Below are 9,732 nucleotides of genomic sequence, written 5' to 3'. Positions count from 1 at the left end.
ATCGCGCCAAAAATCAGCGCAGAACACATATCGCCACATTTGGTGAAATTAGGGCGTATATTAGAGATGTACCAAATAATTAATTAAAAATTGAATTAGAATAATCAACGATATTTTAGCGAATATAGTTATATTACATGGTTAGCCTAGATGACTGATTACTATTTTACAGTGGCAAATAAGGCGTTTATGAAAAAGAAAAAAAAAAAAAAAGGTTTAAAAGATTTTGCGGTAAAATCCTAGGCCTTGGCACGATTTTGAAAATTGTCGCCAACACCAAAATGACCCGTTTACTTCTCATCATGATGTTGCCAAAACCCGTGTGTACCGTATATGGAGGTTATTCTAACCAAAGAACGTCTATGTAAAGAAGAAAAGGTTCCATAGTCGTGATGCTATTACGCCGCTAGAAAGCGGAGATAAATTTTGCCAAGGAATTTGGCGACGGAACCTGGCGGCCAGAACTTACCTCTCCGCGAAGTGTACACACGGAAATGGTGTATACACCTGGGACGAAGGCCCTACCTTTATCGAACAAAATTTAAAAATTACTAATTATGTGAACATTAACACAAAGAAAATTTCTAAATTAAAAAGAAAAAAAAACACCAAATTAAGCTATACGAAGAGATTTAAGTAACAAGTTACATAATAAATTTTGCCACAAATAACCAGGGCTGTGGAGTCGGTAGGGAAAATGACCGACTCCGACTTCTTCATATAAATGTAAACATAGTATAAGCATGGGTACAGCTTTATTTTTTTTAATATGGAAGAAATAGCAGATGCTACAGATAAAAACTGATGCATAGCAAATTTTTTTATATTAATTAGCATTTATTATGGAATGGAAAAGCTGGCATTAGTAATTTCTAAGAAACAGTGAAACTTCGGCAAAATCTTCTTTGTTAGAGGTTATAGATCCTATTTGATAAACTTCAGGTTTGAGAAGACTCTTTCCACGCTGACCTTGTGTGTAGAAAGAAGAGCAGCTACTGTTACGGCTACTTCCTACTACTTCCCTTTAACTTTTCTGAATAGATTTTTATAAGTTCTAAAAGAGGTGTCTTGCAAGAGCAATCATATTGTTGTGAAACTGATTAGTATCTTGCAAACATTAAAAATAAAACTCCCCTGCATTTGATGTACGAGGTACAGATGGCGTTGGCTGTCATCGAAGTGGAAAAGAAAAAAAAGGGCTTTTCCGTTTCGACTTCGTGACGTGAACCGATTGAGATGTTTTAAAACTTTAGGGAACAGTAAAATGTCCCGGAAATTGTTAATAATGTATATATTGTAGTATAATTGTATTATGTTGTAGTGTAGATATAATAAGATGAATCAACTTCTTCGAGTTTTTATTTCCCATGCATCAGCACTGGTTTCGATTCATCATCACACTACCCCGGTAAGTAAGTTTTGTCTTTTGTTTTCTGGATTGCTCTGTATCTTGGATGAGTGAAAGAAATATTTTTATTTTAATTGATGAGGCTATGTTTTAGTAATAACATAAAGCGGCGTCCTGCGATAGGAATTTAAGAAATAACAAAAAAAAAATTATGTTAAGGGTTGAGATAGTTTTTGATGTATTAAAATATAATTAAGTTTAAAATCGAAACTATTTTGTAAAGCATTTTGTTTTATTTTGAAAAGTAACTATGGAAGCTTTAAAGGCTCTGAAACTTAAACGGGCAGGTATACGCACATCTTTTGCAAAACTGCTAATATTTTAAAAACGGAGTTGGTAAAAGAAGATTTTTCTGTAGATTTAGTACGAGATAAACTTACTAAACTACAAAATGTATATTCAGATATAAAAAATCTAGACGGTAAAATTCTTAATTTGGTAACTGAAGACGGAAAAACTTTAGAGGATGATGTTACTAAAGAAATCGAAAGTCGCGAGGTATATTCTGATGATTTCATAACACTAACTCGGCAAATTAATGAAAAATTACAATTTTCAGATGAAATCAATTTATAAACGAGACCAAATGATGGTGCTAATATTTATTGTAGTAAGATTAAACAGTATAGACTTCCGAAAATCAAACTTGAGTTTGATGGGGAATTGATAAATTGGCTACCGTTTTGGTCGCAGTTTGAGAAAATTCACACCGACCCTGATTTATATGAAAGTGACAAATTTTTCTATTTGATTCAGTGTATGAAGCCCGGATCACGTGCTAAAGAATTTATTGAAAGCTATCCGATGACTTCGGAAAATTATGATAAAGCTGTTTTAGCTTTGAAGGATCGTTTTGGGAAACCTGATGATTAATAAACTGAATGATTAGTAGAAGTGTATGTTAGCGAACTAATTAAATTAATTATTTCTAATGTGAAGGCAGTTTACAAGGCTAAATTACCTCTTCATAAACTGTATGATAAAAGTGAAGCTCAGTTGAGAGCCTTTAGGTCTTAAATCGAGCAAACACACAACTTTAGGTCTTAAATTGAGTCTTTAGGTCTTACAAGCAACAAGTTTGAAGGCTCGTTTCCACTACTGCGTACGAACGCGTTGCGTCAATTGAAGACACGCCTACGGCATCCGTACAAGCGTTTCCACTGCTGCGTATGCGTAAAATATTTTCATTTTCCGCCGCGAGGTGTCACTGTAATATTTTGGCCCAAGCAGTTCGCAAGTTACGACGACTGAATTTTTCCCGCTTAAGCGAGTATTGTTTGTTTTGGATTTGATATGGAATTTTAGATAAGTAAGGTTATAATGCATATTATGAACATCACGAATTCCATAGAAGCTGAACTAAATTAAAAAAAAAAAAAAAAATTTGTGCTTCTAGAAGCCTTAAATATTATGAAATAATATATATATTATTAAAACTAAAATGTACTGTTAGTGAAAAAGTAAACAAATAAATAACATAAAATAAAAAAGTTAAAGGGATTAAAAAATAGTTGGTACTTTAAAAGTACAGAGCAACTGTAAGGAAAGGTTCACAATATTTAAGCAAAATTTGCTATGCTTGTATACCGCTGACTTCAGGGTCATAGCTGGATAATTTATTAGAAATCTCGTTTGTTTTAAAATGCACTATGGGCAGTTCTATTTTATACATAATCCATAAAATATTATTTTTAATTTAAACATTTTTAATTCATATATCTTTTTATACAAGAAGTTATAAAAATAAGATTTTTCTCTTTATATATACACACATTAGGTAAAGAAAATGGAAATATTTAATTAATTAATTCCTGCGCTTCTGCAGGAGAGGACTGAATTTAAAAGCAATTATTATAGTAATTTTTTGTTAAAAAAATGTTTAGGGCATTAATACTGTCTCATGTTAATTGGAATGAAAGTTTAGAGTCGTAAACATCCCAAAGTCTGAGCACATGTATATACATTCACATAAAAGTGAAACGAATATATATATATATATATATATCTGCAGGGTTTCAAAATAAATTAAATTTAAATAATTCTCTTGCGCCATTGCTGCAAGGAATGAAATTTGAATTTAACAAAGATTTTCTATTCGTAAAAATTAAAAGTTAATTAAATTTAAATGAAATTTAATGCAAACAAATAAAGGATTAATTAATTATTGCTGCGAACTAATATACAATATCATTTAAATTCTGAGAGCATATGTAAATCAAGTGCAAGTATCAAAATCCATGAATAAATATATAATTCCAAAAATTTATTTATCCTATTATTCAGTTATGCATTTTTATAAGTTTTTTAGGATTAAATCTATCCTATTATTCATTTATGCATTTTTATAATTTTTTTAGGATTAATAAGCTATCCTATTATTCACTTACGCATTTTTATAATTTTTTTAGGATTAATAATCTATCCTATTATTCACTTATGCATTTTTATAATTTTTTTAGGATTAATAATCTATCCCATTATTCACTTATGCATTTTTATAAATTTTTTAAGGATTAATAAATTTTTGGAATTATATATTTATTCATGGATTTTGATACTTGCACAGCAATAATTAATCATTTCTTTGTTTGCATTAAATTTCATTTAAATTTAATTAACTTTAAATTTGCTTTTTACGAATAGAGAATGTTTGTTAAATTCAAATATATATGTACAGGATATGCTTTAAATTAGTATTATATAATTTTCAAACTTTTTTGCGGGAAAAATTTAAATAAATAAGAGCATAAATAAAACAATATATTTAATGCATATAATAATAGAAATAAATTATAAAACACGAATATAGATCAAATTGGAATAAAAAGGTAAGAAAGTTGCAGACATGGTGCAAAAAGCGTATGGGATTCGAACTCACGACTCCAAAAAGTGGACATTGTTACCATCAGCTTTACCACTAAGCTAGGATAACACGTAAGTCGCATGCATATTTTGGGTTATATACATCATCAAGTAAATCAATTCTTAAAACTCAAGTTTTTTGGTCCTATTTCACTTTGCTATTGTCTGAAAAATTCACCAGAGTTTGTTCTTCAGCTTCTAGTACTTTTTTTGGAAAAATCATTATCTTTTAAAGTGGCGTTCCGATTGAAGTTAAACGGGCTGCTAAAAATATAATTCATGTGCTTACAAATATATGTTATCCAAAAAGATATATTTATAAAGGGAAATACAAATTTAACATACTCTTCAATGAACTGGAGTATTTAAAAGGCTATCAAATTTAATTTATAATTAACGTTTTTAGTTTTTACTTGTTTCAAAAGAAAAAAATAGCAAATCTTTTAATCATATCTAATTTGCTATAGCAGTTTGATATAGTCAGACATTCATTTTCATTAAAGCTAAATGAGTATGCAGAACTAAAAAATGATTATCAGAACAAATTTTGCTATTTCATGGACTTGGAATGATAATTTTTGCCGCTGATTTTCTTGAATGAACAAGTACTGTAGTTGCAGTTATCTTGTTTTTCTTATCATTTTAAACTAAATTCAGCTGATTGCTGTCATTTTCAGCACGCAGATTTCTCGCTATAATGTTAATTCAGAAATAAGTATTTTTTAGCAAAACATTCTTTCCCTATTTGCGAGCGTTCATCGCTACTTCTGCCGCCATTAATTTTTAGTCACTGCACCTGCTTGCTCCTTTTTCACCACGTGACCCCAACGCAACCGCAGACATACGGATAGAAGTTGAACATTGTTGAACTCCATCCGTATGTCATCCGTCACCGCACACCGACCGGATTGCAGATGTCAATCAAAGTGAATTCGCTCGCTGATTGGAGAAACGCATACGCACCGCAACGCATACGCAGTAGTGGAAACGGGCCTTAACACAAGTCTTTAGGTCTTAAATCGAGCAAACACACATCGTGGTTATTTCCTGATGGTGGAATCGTGTCTCACGGAAGATGTTTTAAAGGCGTGGCAAAGGAGTTTGCTTTTTAACCAGCCTGAAGGAACTGATCTTCCTCGCCTGACGAACTTAATGGAATTTTTCAAGGCTAAAGTGGAGGGTGAGGAGAGATTAAAATTGGCGCGTAATGAATTCGATGGTGTTAGTCGTAAAGAAGGATATCATGATAAGGCAAGGAGGGAAACAAAAAGTAAATTTAAATTTAAGAAACAGGCTTATGTTCCCACTGCCACAGGTTTTCTTACAACTAAAGAACATGCTTGTATTTTTTGTGGTAAAATTCATAATAGTGAAAACTATTACGATGCACGTTCATTATCTCTTAATGAAAGGATTTCTAAAGAGAAAACGCTCAGTTATTTTGTGTCCAGAAATTAATAATGAAACTGAACCTCCATCAGAAAAATCAGAAATAGACAACATACACACGGCTACAGCCAGGCAAACTTGTACCGCTGACATAGCTTTAATGACTTTATGCGTAAGAGTAGCTGGTGTCAAAAAGCATAAAGATGTTAGAGTACTCTTAGATTGTGGTTCCTAGAAATCGTACATTTTGAAATCATTAGCCACTGAATTGGGGTTACCAATTGTTTTCAAAGAAAACTTTCCTCTTACTTTATTTGGAGGTGCCAGAACAGAACCAAAGTTGCATAACGAATATCGGGTAAAATTATGTTCGGCCAGTCTGAGTAAGTATTCAGATGTAGAATTTGAATTTTTAGATCAAGACGTAATATGTGGGATATACCTCGAGTACCCAAGGGTCTGATATTAAAAGAATTAAAACGAAACAACATTTGGTTGTCGGATTTGGGAGAAGATTGTTTAAAAATAGAAATGCTCATCGGTAGAGATATTTATGGAAAAATTCTCATGGGATCAGTAAAACAATTAAAAGGAGGACTAATAGCAGTTTGTACGAAACTTGGTTGGACAGTTTGTGGTGCATCGGATTAATCTGTTATCACAAAAATGCTTCCATTTTGTGTGCAAGTTTAGTGGGCCACGACTTTAAAATCTCCGATCTTTGGAGCTTAGAAACGATCGGAATTTTAGATGCTCATCAGAATTCAACTAACGCTGCTGGGGAAGAAATTGCCCACGAACAATTTTTAAACTCTCTTTCCAGAAACGAAGATGGTCGTTATTGTGTCGAATTACCTTGGTTAGTATATAACGCAGAATTGCCCTCAAATCGTCATGTAGCAGAGAAAAAAATTTTTAGTGTTACCCAAAAACTCAAGTCTTTACATAAATATGAAGACTATGATAGAATTTTTAATGAATCTATGGAGGAGGGTGTAATTGAAATAGTACCAGACGATGAACTGAATCCTAAGGGGCACTATTTACCGCATCAACCAGTATTTAAACAAGACAGTGTCTCAACTAAGATAAGACCTGTTTTTGACGCATCATGTAAAGTTGATAGATCGCCCTCCCTTAATGATTACTTAGTAAAAGGACCAAATTTAATAGAAGAAATCCCTTCAATTTTGTTAAGATTTAGAGAAAAGTGCATTGACGTAACCTCTGATATTCGGCGTGCATTTTTACAGATTGAATTACGGAAAGAAAATAGGGACTTTTTAAGATTTTTATGGTGGGAGAAAGATAATATACTGAAAATTTTCCGCCATACAAGGGTACTTTTTGGAGTACAGTCCTTTTCTATTAGGGGCGGATATTTCAGTTCATTTAGCCCAAGTACCAAAGAAACAAAGTTCTATTGCTCAGAAATTAAATAAATCCTTTTATATTGATAATTGTGTGACTTCTGTTGATAGTTGTGATAGTGATAGTGACGAAGGACGTGGCCACCACCCCTTTACTATTAAGTTAATTAGCATATAGGGCCACGTCCGCCCTTATACAGAGTAAAACCAGAGAGGCCACATGGGAGGCTTGCACAAGGCGCCCAAACCCAACGCCTGGACCATCCGGTTGGCAGTTCCGAGAACCAAATGCCCCCGGGTAGACACCCGTCCAAAGTGCCTGGGTCCAGTGATTATTTAATCTATCTTCAAAAATAGCATTGTACATGGCTAAACAAGGGCAGATATACATTAGTAGTTATTTACATGCTTCTGTTAATACATATTTGCTGACATGCAATCCAGCACTGTTACATACATATACTTTCTAAATACCTACATGACATTACCTTAATTTGCTTTGGAATAATAAGGCAGAGCTAGTATATACACCTAGCACGATAAAAATAAAAATAAATATAAAATAAAATAAAATAATAATAATAATAATAATAACATACATTAAGACACGCTTGCTTACACTATATACACACATCGCAGACATATCTACATTACTTATGCTTGAATGATACTGATTTACATTGAAATTAGCTGATATACTGACCAGTTATATTTACACATGGCATAAGTCTGGACCTATGTCCATTAGCTTATATACTATATGAGTAATTTTGTTGGTCTGGTGTCGCTGCTTGATTAAAAATCTGTTGAATGCCTCCCTGTTCGTTTGCGGGAACGGAATGTGCATTCCTTCCGTGAGAGGACATTTAAGAACGTAGTGTTCTGCTGTGCCCAGATCGCCGCAGCAGCACTGATCTGAATTGGAGATTCGAAATCTCTCTAAATATACTGGAAAGGGCCCATGCCCTGTGATGTAGTATACCATTTGTGGCCGTGTAACCAGTAGTTCTTTATCTACTTTGGGCAGAAATGCATGCGCTCGGCGGCCTGTGTCTTCGTTGTCCCACGCAGCCTGCCAGAGTGCTAGAGCTGTGGCGCGCAGATTCCGTTTTAAATGAGAAACCGGCCATGGGATTTGTACTGGGACTGCTTTCGACGTTATGGGCTGCTTCTTTTGCAAGCCGATCTGCAGTCTTATTACCATGATTCCCGATATGGGCTTTCGTCCATTCTAGATTAATTTTTAATTCTTTATGAGCACGGATGTATTCCTGAATAGCTGCTATTATTGGAGAACTGTGGGTGGGGTTAAGGATGGCGTATAACGTAGACAGGCTGTTTGTTATTATGTAACTATTGTATAGCCTCTGCTGAATTATCGCTTGCAGTGCATAGCTTATAGCTATGGCCTTGCTTTGGAAGACACTATTGTGCGCTTCTAAATGCCCCTTCCATTGGCTTACTATTCTACCCTCTTTAAGTGCTGCATATGCACAGCCCACACTGTCGTCTATTTTAGATCCATCCGTATAATAGGTAACATCTATGTTCGTGGATCTTGTGGTCTGCTTTAGGTTGACATTAACACCCAGTCCTTGCAAAGACGGGTGCCTGTCAAGGCTGATGACTGCTCTTTCGAGGTTATCTGCAGTAAACACCTCTTCACCAAATTGCGTTGTTTGGCCGAATTGCTTGACTATCTGGTACGTAGCTTCCTTCTCGACACTAATGGACAAGGTTAGTATGCCAGCCAGGACTGCCAGTGCATTGGTCAGGGAAGTTCTAAATGTTCTCGTGATATTTAATAAAAACGGCCGTTGGATACTTTGCAAATGCTTTACTTTTCTGCCCTGCATCGGTAAGGCCCAGACAGCTGCTCCATATGTCACGATCTTCTCAGTGACGGTGTTATAGAGGATCTTGAGGATATGGGGGTTGAGACCCCAGCGATATCCTTTCATCATCTTGAGCTGCTGAGCGATGTTTGCTGTGCGCTGTTTTAGAGAGAGCACATGCGCTATCCAATTCAGTTTGTCATCAAATATTATTTCCAAGTATTTGAGTTCTCGCTTGATTGCAAGTCGTTTCCCATTGAGCGTGATGCGTGGTTGTCGCGTTAGTGAGCCTCCCTTTTTTGGAATCAATAAAACTTAGGATTTTTCTTCGGCAATCTTCAACTTCAGCGTTGCACATCGCTCCTGAAAGAGGTTGCAGGATTCGTGTTATTGGCCACGGCTGTGTAAGTATACTATTGTACGTTAAGTTCCATAGGAAGGGTCCCACGCAGGAACCCTGCGGACATCCCCTTGTTTCATTATTTTGTAGTATGCCACTATTATGCTGCAGAATTAGTTTTCGTTCTGCGAGATAGTTCTCCAGTGTCCGATAGATATTCCGTGGACAGCGTGAGTTCCTTAGTGCCCGTAGGATTGCCGGCCACCACAACGTGTCAAAGGCACTTTTGAGATCGACTGAGATGAACGCGGTGTGATGACCGGACAATCTGTTTTGTAGGAGACATTCTTTAACCTTCATGAGAGCATGGACGGTGGATCTGCCTGTGCGGAACCCATATTGATCCTCGCTCAGGTAATTACTAGAGCGCAAGTGATGTCGGAGCCTGTTCACTAGCAACTTTTCAAATGTCTTACCAAGCGCTGATAGTAAGCATATTGGTCTGTAGGCATCCGCTCTTCTCGGATC

The 9,732-nt window shown here is 35.2% G+C and overlaps 1 long non-coding RNA gene across 1 annotated transcript in view; it reads left to right on the top strand.

The window, feature by feature from the left end:
* The first annotated feature begins 915 nt into the window (after positions 1 to 915).
* Positions 916 to 9,732, top strand: part of LOC146997797 (uncharacterized) — a 43,938-nt gene continuing 35,121 nt past the window's right edge. The window contains exon 1 of the long non-coding RNA XR_015040856.1: positions 916 to 1,408. This is a non-coding gene — a long non-coding RNA (uncharacterized LOC146997797). The remainder of the gene's footprint in view (positions 1,409 to 9,732) is intronic.

Source organism: Stegodyphus dumicola, chromosome 4, assembly GCF_044657685.1.
Source record: "Stegodyphus dumicola isolate Sdum_Otavi_A_Nest chromosome 4, ASM4465768v1".
Taxonomy (NCBI): domain Eukaryota; kingdom Metazoa; phylum Arthropoda; class Arachnida; order Araneae; family Eresidae; genus Stegodyphus; species Stegodyphus dumicola.
This window is presented reverse-complemented; position numbering and strand designations above follow the sequence as displayed.